General features: G+C 31.4%; 1 long non-coding RNA gene across 1 annotated transcript; it reads right to left on the bottom strand.

Annotated features, from left to right (window-relative positions):
- Positions 1–234: 234 nt before the first annotated feature.
- On the bottom strand, positions 235–2697 carry LOC147512345 (uncharacterized). Its single transcript, XR_015217193.1, has 4 exons — positions 2612–2697; positions 1667–1780; positions 692–778; positions 235–412 (listed from the first exon to the last, which is right to left on the bottom strand). It is a non-coding gene; the product is annotated as an uncharacterized LOC147512345 (long non-coding RNA).
- Positions 2698–8510: the final 5813 nt, after the last annotated feature.

Below are 8510 nucleotides of genomic sequence, written 5' to 3'. Positions count from 1 at the left end.
TATTTTACCTTTCAATTTTCTTTCTAGTTTGCTAAGAGTGCTCTCTCTCTCCCCTTGTAACATACATTCATCCATATAAATAAAAGTTCGGTTTAATCAAGTGTTCTTCACGACCGATCTTCTTCTTCGCATTAATCGGTGTTTTACGATCTCAATTTCTTTTCATATTTGGTGTATATATATATATATATATATATATATATATATATATATATATATATATATATATATATATATATATATATATATCACTTCAAAAGAATTTTGAAGGTGACAAATTCATATTTACTAAGGGTTACAAATTTCCATACGATTTTCCGAGCAATCCCAAATCTTCAAAATGTAATACCAAGCATTAGTGATGGCTTCACTCACTATAAATCATAGTACTGCTCCACGTCACAAAGTCCATCTAATTCCAAAAAAATCACAAGACAAATAATAAACTCAAAAATATAATCATACTAATTAAATTCATGTAATTATATAAATCTTTGCTCTCCCCCCTCTTTAAAGACAGAACGTTGTTGTCTACTCTTATATCTCATAGACATAAACAATGATTATATAATACAATTAAGGTGTCTCATGCCTAATAATGAACACTATACACATCCACATAATCGTATGACATGACATGCATTCTCATGGATAGAAAGCAGTTCAGGTAAATGGAATAAACAAATAGTACCTGAGGAGCAAATTGTTGTGAAACACGAGATGACAAAGCAACATTCCTTGCTTCGTCGTAATAGCCAGTTCTCAAGCAAAAACAAATCTGTAAATAAGTTAAATGAGTTAATTTAGTAGCATGTTTTTAAGTGATAAAAGGGTGATTAATTGTTAAGATCGAAAATCTATGGTGCAGTTCTGCTATGTATCTGGTATGCTTTCATAAGCAACTCTGTCGAGTTATCTGACATTTAGACATATACTTCCATCCTAAGTTCGAAAATACAACAGGAAAAGAAGATGCACAAACAGTGATAAGGTGATTCTCCATAAAGATGTCTCTATCAGTCATACCAACAGTAAATACATCCGATTGGTGGGTTCACTGGGTTGTGTACTATGTTAACCCTTTATGGAATTCTGGAAGCCTCGTGGAAGAGACCAATGACTTTACTCATCCATATGTGATTCATATAAAAGTACAATGTCAGAACTGCTCAAGTGTTTGTCGAGGATAATTTCCATTCAAAATAACCACAGTGGTTCACCAAAGGACAAAAGGTTACAAACAAAAATGCAATTCTAGATGTTTCTTAGAAGTAAGAACTGATAGCGAAAATTGATAATTTTTTTTTTTAATTCGACCACCTGCTGCCAAGTTGTATCTAGGGGAGGCTGCCTATTAGCATCACTTGCATCAAAATCTAGCACCCCATAATCTCTACTAATTCACTCCTATCATCCATCTTGTCATTCTCTTTTCTGGACATTAGAAAAGATGTCCAGTATTTTAAGTGTGCACATAGTAGTAGGAATATGAAGAAGCAAGATGCAGATGTGGATGCATGATACTACTTCACCAAATCAAACAATTTTAACTGTTTTTGTAAATTACATGCATTCGAATCATTGTTCAGCTCAGAATGGATTCACGTTGGCAATCACCAATTCTTTCACGAAATAAGTACCCAAAGTACTAGAACAAAATTGTTACCTAGTCAAGGATATGCTTCTCATGTCCCCATTCAAGGTGTCGCCTAGCACCGATTATTAATGACATTTTCCTTGAGATATTCCTTGAATTAACAGAGTTTTCAGCCACTAATCTCTGCGAAGAATGTATTGTCAAAAGTCAAAGATATGAAACGGTATAACTACTACTAGAGGAAAACTTAAACAAGGGCAAAAAAGATGATAAGCTTTCCATGCCATTGCATTTGTCAGGAAGTGTAACTAAATTAGGTGCCAAATTTTTTGCATGCTAACTGATTTGCCACCAGTACTGCTAATCAGTCCCCTTGGTGTGCAAGAGTAGAGACGTAAATACCTTCATAAGGAGCAGAGCTTGCTAATCAGTCCATCTTTTTTATTTCATCTTTCATGTGAAGATGGAAGGGGTGATTAAAAACTTGCTTTCGAATTGTGTCCCGAATTTTGCATTAGATTGGATTATGGGTTATCTGAGGCCAAGAGATAATCATTGTTATACACTTATACATAGCGTAGATTTTTCCTTTTTGGGTCAAATGAACAAGTAAATTTGACTTCCCTCCGGTTTTGTTTTCCCTTGTCAATTTAAATAAATTTAATAAAGTCCAGTCAGTTTCTTTAACCTACACTTTTAGATTTCTGATTTTGGATCATTTCTTCAGTTTGATATAATGGCAGTCCAAAACATTTCGACTAGCTGAATTTTTTTTCATTAAGCTTATGTTCCGAATCATTTTGAACAAATGAGTTTTTCTTTTTTCCTATCAGTTATAATGAGGTAGATGGTAGCTTATGGAATTTTTGTTTAATAAACTTTTCTAACTTGCAACTACCTAAATCTTTAAGAACAAACTTTACAATCACAGAGATAAGCAAAAAGAGAAGATACACTGTCATCAATATAAGATCAGCGATAAAGAAGCTCAAATGAGTGTTTTATGAAGCATACCTCGTGGGAATTGGATTCAGCATTAAATTGGCAATCACTAGGATTTTGTGCAACCACAATTTCACCCGTGAGTTGTGGTGAAACCGTGATTAAAACAAAAACTTTTTATATCATCAAAATATCGTGATATATTTACAAATATTGTCGATATTTATCCAAATTAATATCACGATATTTATATAATTATCTCTAAATTCCCGATATTAATCGCGATATTTTGTACTATGGTAAAAACTACCATATAGCTGTGTTTGATTCACAGAAAATCGTGGAGTACCTTGCTTGTCCTGAAAGTCTGCAAAACAAAAAAACTTGTATGCATGCCGAATAGACATTGCTGATTTCAGATTTGAGCAAATAAAATAGATCTGGGATACCACGAGGATATCCCTATAGGGATGAGTGTTTCGAGACCGTTGGATCCGAGATCTAACGGTCCGAAAATCAAAAACAAAAAAGAAGAGAGAGAATATGGGTTTGTTTTTTTATTTTCGGACCGTTAGATCTCGGATCCAACGATCTCGGCTGGCATCCCTATAAGGATATCCTCGTGGTAGACGAACTCAATAAAATAGACATTGCAGAGGCTATGTAAAGTAGCTCGATATCTACTATCTATATACTAAAGCAGAGACTTCTAATAGAGGATTTTCTCTCTCCTATGTGGCACTCTAATATGAGAGTTAATTTTTTTTCTCTCTTATGTGAAACTCTAATATGAAAGATAATCTTTTCTAATAGCCTACAATCTCACGTACATAGAATCTCTTTGGAGAGTTTTAGTGTATTTCTAATTCTTATATTTGGAGAGTTGGAGTGTATTTCCATTTCTTATATATTTGATCAGATATACAAAATTGCTAAAAAATAGGTGATTTATAAAAGGTTACGAATCAAACATTTTTAGTGTTCCAATTCTTATATATTTGATCATATAAAAAATTTTGCTAAAAATATGTGATTTGTATAAACTAATTCCTTATTACAAATCATACAATTTTAATAAAGCACCGACTTATTTCGAATATGTCCTTAACACGGCCTCAAAACATACTTAAAAACAATTATACAAAAAATAACATCACAAAATATATAATAGAAAATTAAAAAAAAAAATAACGGCAAAGCAATAATGACAAATATTTAAAATATATATATAATAATGAATGAAACTAACGTAAAAAAAAACAATTAATGGGGAACCGAAAACTGGATGCAAATGCATCAAACTATAACCTCAAATAATATTTAACAGAAAATCGAAAACTATATGCAAATGCAAGTATTAAACTAATCTTAAAAAGTAATATATAGAAAATTGGAATATGAATACAACTGCATTAAACTAACCTCAAAGAATAATTAACGGAAAATCAAAATTTTGATATAAATACATCAAACTAACATAAAAAAATAATTGTCGGAAAATCGGAAACTGGATGCAAATGCATTGAGCTAACCCTCAAAGATTAAATTAACGGGAAATCGGAAACTTGATGCAAATGCATTGAACTAACCTCGAAGAAAAATTAATTATAAATTAGAAACATGATGCAAATGCGTGGAACTAATATTAAAAATTAATTAACGGGAAATCGAAAACTGGATGCAACTGCACTGAACTAATCTCAAAAAAATAAACTGGATGCAAATGCATTGAACTAACCTCAAAAAATAATTAACGGGAAATCGAAAATTGGATGCAAATTCATTGAACTAACCTCAAATAATAATTAACGGGAAATCGGAAACTAGATGCAAATGCAATTTTATCAAATAATAAGCGAGAAATCAGAAATTGGATGAAATGCATTAAACTAATCTCACGAAATAATTAATGGGAAATCAGAATTGGATGCAAATGCATTGAACTGACCTCAAAGAACAATTAACAGGAAATTGGAAATTGGATGCAAATGTATTGAACTAATCGAAAAGAATAATTAACGAGAAATCAGAAACTGGATGCAACTACATTGAACTGATCTCAAAAAATAAATAATAGGAATTGAAAATTGGATACAACTGCATTGAACTAACCTCAAAATATAAATAACGAAAAATCAAAAACTATATACAACTGCATTGAACTAACCTCAAAACATAATTGGGTTATATTGTGGTAATATCTCAATAAGTATAGTTTTGCATTTAAAATGGTGTTTATCTTATCTCTTTCCGTATGATTGGAAACTCCTTGCTATTCAAGTAGCTTCAATATATATGAACTTCACCTTATTAGACAATCTCACAAAACTTCAATCAAATTTCTATTATTAAACAATAAAATAAAGTTGAAGGGTTTTATCAAATGTGAGTTATTTTTTTTTAATGGAAAGTGAGGTTTTCATGTTATAAGAAATTTGGTTGAGTGATTAATATAATATTAATATATAATAGTTATGCATATTTGCAAATATTTTTCAGAATAATTAATATAACAACACCCATTCATAGATAATCTTTGAATATTCCACATAGTGAGTCATGCATAATTTAAATAATAATTAATGGAAAATCGGAAACTGGATAATCTTCGATGATCCCACATAGTAAATCAAGCATAATTTACTTTTTATGTCATGTTTGCAAAGACACTACAGATGAATCAATAGAAGTTGGTATTACACACCACATTGAATAATTAAAAGGAAATCGGAAACTGGATTCAAATACATAATAGAGCTCAAAGAGTGATTAACGGGAAATCGGAAACTTTATGCAAATGCAATAAACTAAACTCAAAAAGTAATTAACTAGAAATCGGAAACTGGGTGCAATTGCATTAAACTGACGTCAGATAATAGCTAACAAGAAATTAGAAATTGGATGCAAATCCCTGAAAAATAATTAACGGGAAATCGGAAACTGGGTGTAATTGCATTAAACTGACGTCAGATAATAGCTAACGGGAAATTAGAAATTGGATGCAAATCCCTGAAAAATAATTAACGGGAAATCGGAAATAGTATGCAAATACATCAAACAAACCTCATATAATAATTAATGGGAAACCGGAAACTGGATGCAATTCAAATGCATTGAATTAAACTCAAAAAATAATTAACAGAAAATCAAAAACCGAATGCAACTGTATTGAACTAACCTCATAGAATAATTTGTGGGAAATCGGAAACTAAATGCAAATACATTAAAATAATCTCAAAGAATAATTAATGGGAAATCAGAAACCGGATATAATTGCATCGAACTAATCTCAAAGCATAAATAATCAGAAACTAAATGCATATGCATTGAACTAACATTAAAGAGTTATTAACGGAAAATCGGAAACTGAATCCAAATGCAATGAACTAATCTCAAAGACTAATTAATGAAAGATTGAAAAATGGATGAAACTGCACTGAACTAATCTAAATGAATAATTAATGGGAAATTATAAATTTGATGTAACTACATTGAACTAACCTTAAAAAATAATTAACGGGAAATCGGAAACTTGATGCAAATGCATTGAACTAACCTCAAAGAACAATTAACATAAAATCGAAAATTGGATGCAACTGCATTGAACTAACCTCAAAAAATAATTAACGGAAAACTAAAAACTAGATGCAACTGCATAAAACTAAAATCATAGATTAATTAATGGGAAATTATAAATTCGATACAAATGCATTGAAATAGCCTAAAAAATAGTTAACTGGAAATCAGGAGTCGAATGTAACTGCATCGTGCTGACCTCAAAGCATAAATGTCTGCTTTTTTAGCCTTCTCACATGAGTAATTAGGAACCCAAAACGAAAGTGAGTTTATAAAAATGGAGTCTTACATGTATGCAAACTGTATATAAATTATAAACTATCGAACTAACCTAGAAAAACAATTAACGGGAAATCAGAAACTGGATGCAGATGCATTGAACTAACCTCAAAGAGTAATTAATGGGAGATTGGAACCTGGATGCAAATGCAATGAACTAATCTCAAATACTAATTAACGAAACATCGAAAACTGGATACAATTGTACTGAATTAACCTTAATGAATAACTAACGGGAAATCATAAAGTGGATGCAATTGCACTGAACTAACCTCAAATAATAATTAACGGAAAATTGGAAACTTGATCCAACTGCATTGAACTAACCTCAAAGAATAATTAACGAGAATTTGAAAACTAGATGCAATGTACTACATTAAACTAACCTCAAAGAATAATTAATGGAAAATCATAAACTTGATGCAAATGCATTGAACTAATAACCCTAAAACATATTTGTATTATATGTAGGAGGAATAATGTCACAGCCCGATTTTCTAAACAATTAAAAAATGAATATTTGAAATATAAATATCTCAAACATCACTTGGTTCAATTGTCTAAAAACCAAGGCTATGACGCGGGATACAACACATGTCAAAACCTAAAACCCACATCACAACAGGATCAACTTAACACAAAAATCTCCAAATTCCTCAACTATCACTTTATTAAAAACTTTCTTCCATCCCAATACAAACATAAACAAACTTTAAGAATAACAATTTCCAACATCGATTATTCTCATGTCATATAAAAATGTAACCTCACGTTATTACATCATTCCAAAAGATCGGACCTAATAATTTAAACTCCTTTGCTCGGTGAGAATCCAAATCACACACCTTGGTTCCATTGCCTTCCACCTATGTTCCTAAGAACACACCCACGTTACAAAACAAAGCAAACATGGGTGACCAAATTGAATTTCTTTGGTATGAGTAGACTAAACACATATAACCATTATCATACTTTAATTATTCAAACAATCCCTTTATTTTATCCCATAACTCAATCATTCGCGGCTTGGAAGGCGAAGTAGTTAGTCATTTTAACCGGCATAATTTCTTCCAAAGCAAAACTTCCATTTTATTAACTTCCATCTTATTAACTCATTCTAATAACTCCTTTTTTATATCTAAATAATTGAATTACACTTACCGATATCCTTTCTTTGTATATAAGGGTAGGACCCGGCGTCCCCAGACAAAATGTTATTAAGCCCTACCTCTGCAAAATAAAGTTAGAACTTCTATATATCATATGTAGATATTATATTAGGTATTCAAAGAAAACCAAACACTCACATAATCAAATTAATTTCTCTTATTAATTAATCAATTACTTTTCTTATACACATATTTCACAACCTATGTACCTTAGGTCATTCCCACATTCAAGGAATACCCAACCTTACATTCCTCAGACACTCGAGGAATACAACTAACCTGCAAATACCTTAGTTCCTACAGGGTAGTCAAACAATCTGGTCATTCATGGCACATTCAATGAATACCGGTCATTCATGGCACATTCAATGAATACCCCTATATAACGCTTAACGGGCCATTTATGGCACATTCAATAAATGCCCACCTAACATATGACATCATCAATCATAAAACTCAAATATGAAATTTTAAGTGGAGAGTTCTAAAAGAGGGGTAATCTTATTTACGCATTATTGAACTTTATTGCATGTATTATTTCGAGAAACGAAGTAGTATCTTGATTCATGTATTTTTTAGTTTACGCGTATTAATTAGATTGATGTCTAAGTGTCATAACGTTGTATATCATAAAATACTGCACAATCACATAGTAGTTAATACACATACACACGTATATATAGAGGTCTTTAGCCTAAAGTCAAGCATGCTAATAGCCCAGACCTATCCTAATAACCCAAATCATAATCCGAAGTTAAAAGGTCAAAATGGGTCATTTGGTCAAAGTCAACCACGGTCAAATATCAACTCTCGGTCAAAGTCACCCTGGTCAAAGTCAAAGTCAACGTCGACTGCCAAGGGTCAACAATGATCAACCAGTCAAACTTATCTAACCCCAAAAGCCCAAAGTCAAAGGCCCAAATTCTAAAATTTAAAAAAAAACCAAA

This window comes from Coptis chinensis, chromosome 3 (assembly GCF_015680905.1).
Source record: "Coptis chinensis isolate HL-2020 chromosome 3, ASM1568090v1, whole genome shotgun sequence".
Classification (NCBI taxonomy): Eukaryota; Viridiplantae; Streptophyta; class Magnoliopsida; order Ranunculales; family Ranunculaceae; genus Coptis; species Coptis chinensis.
This window is presented reverse-complemented; position numbering and strand designations above follow the sequence as displayed.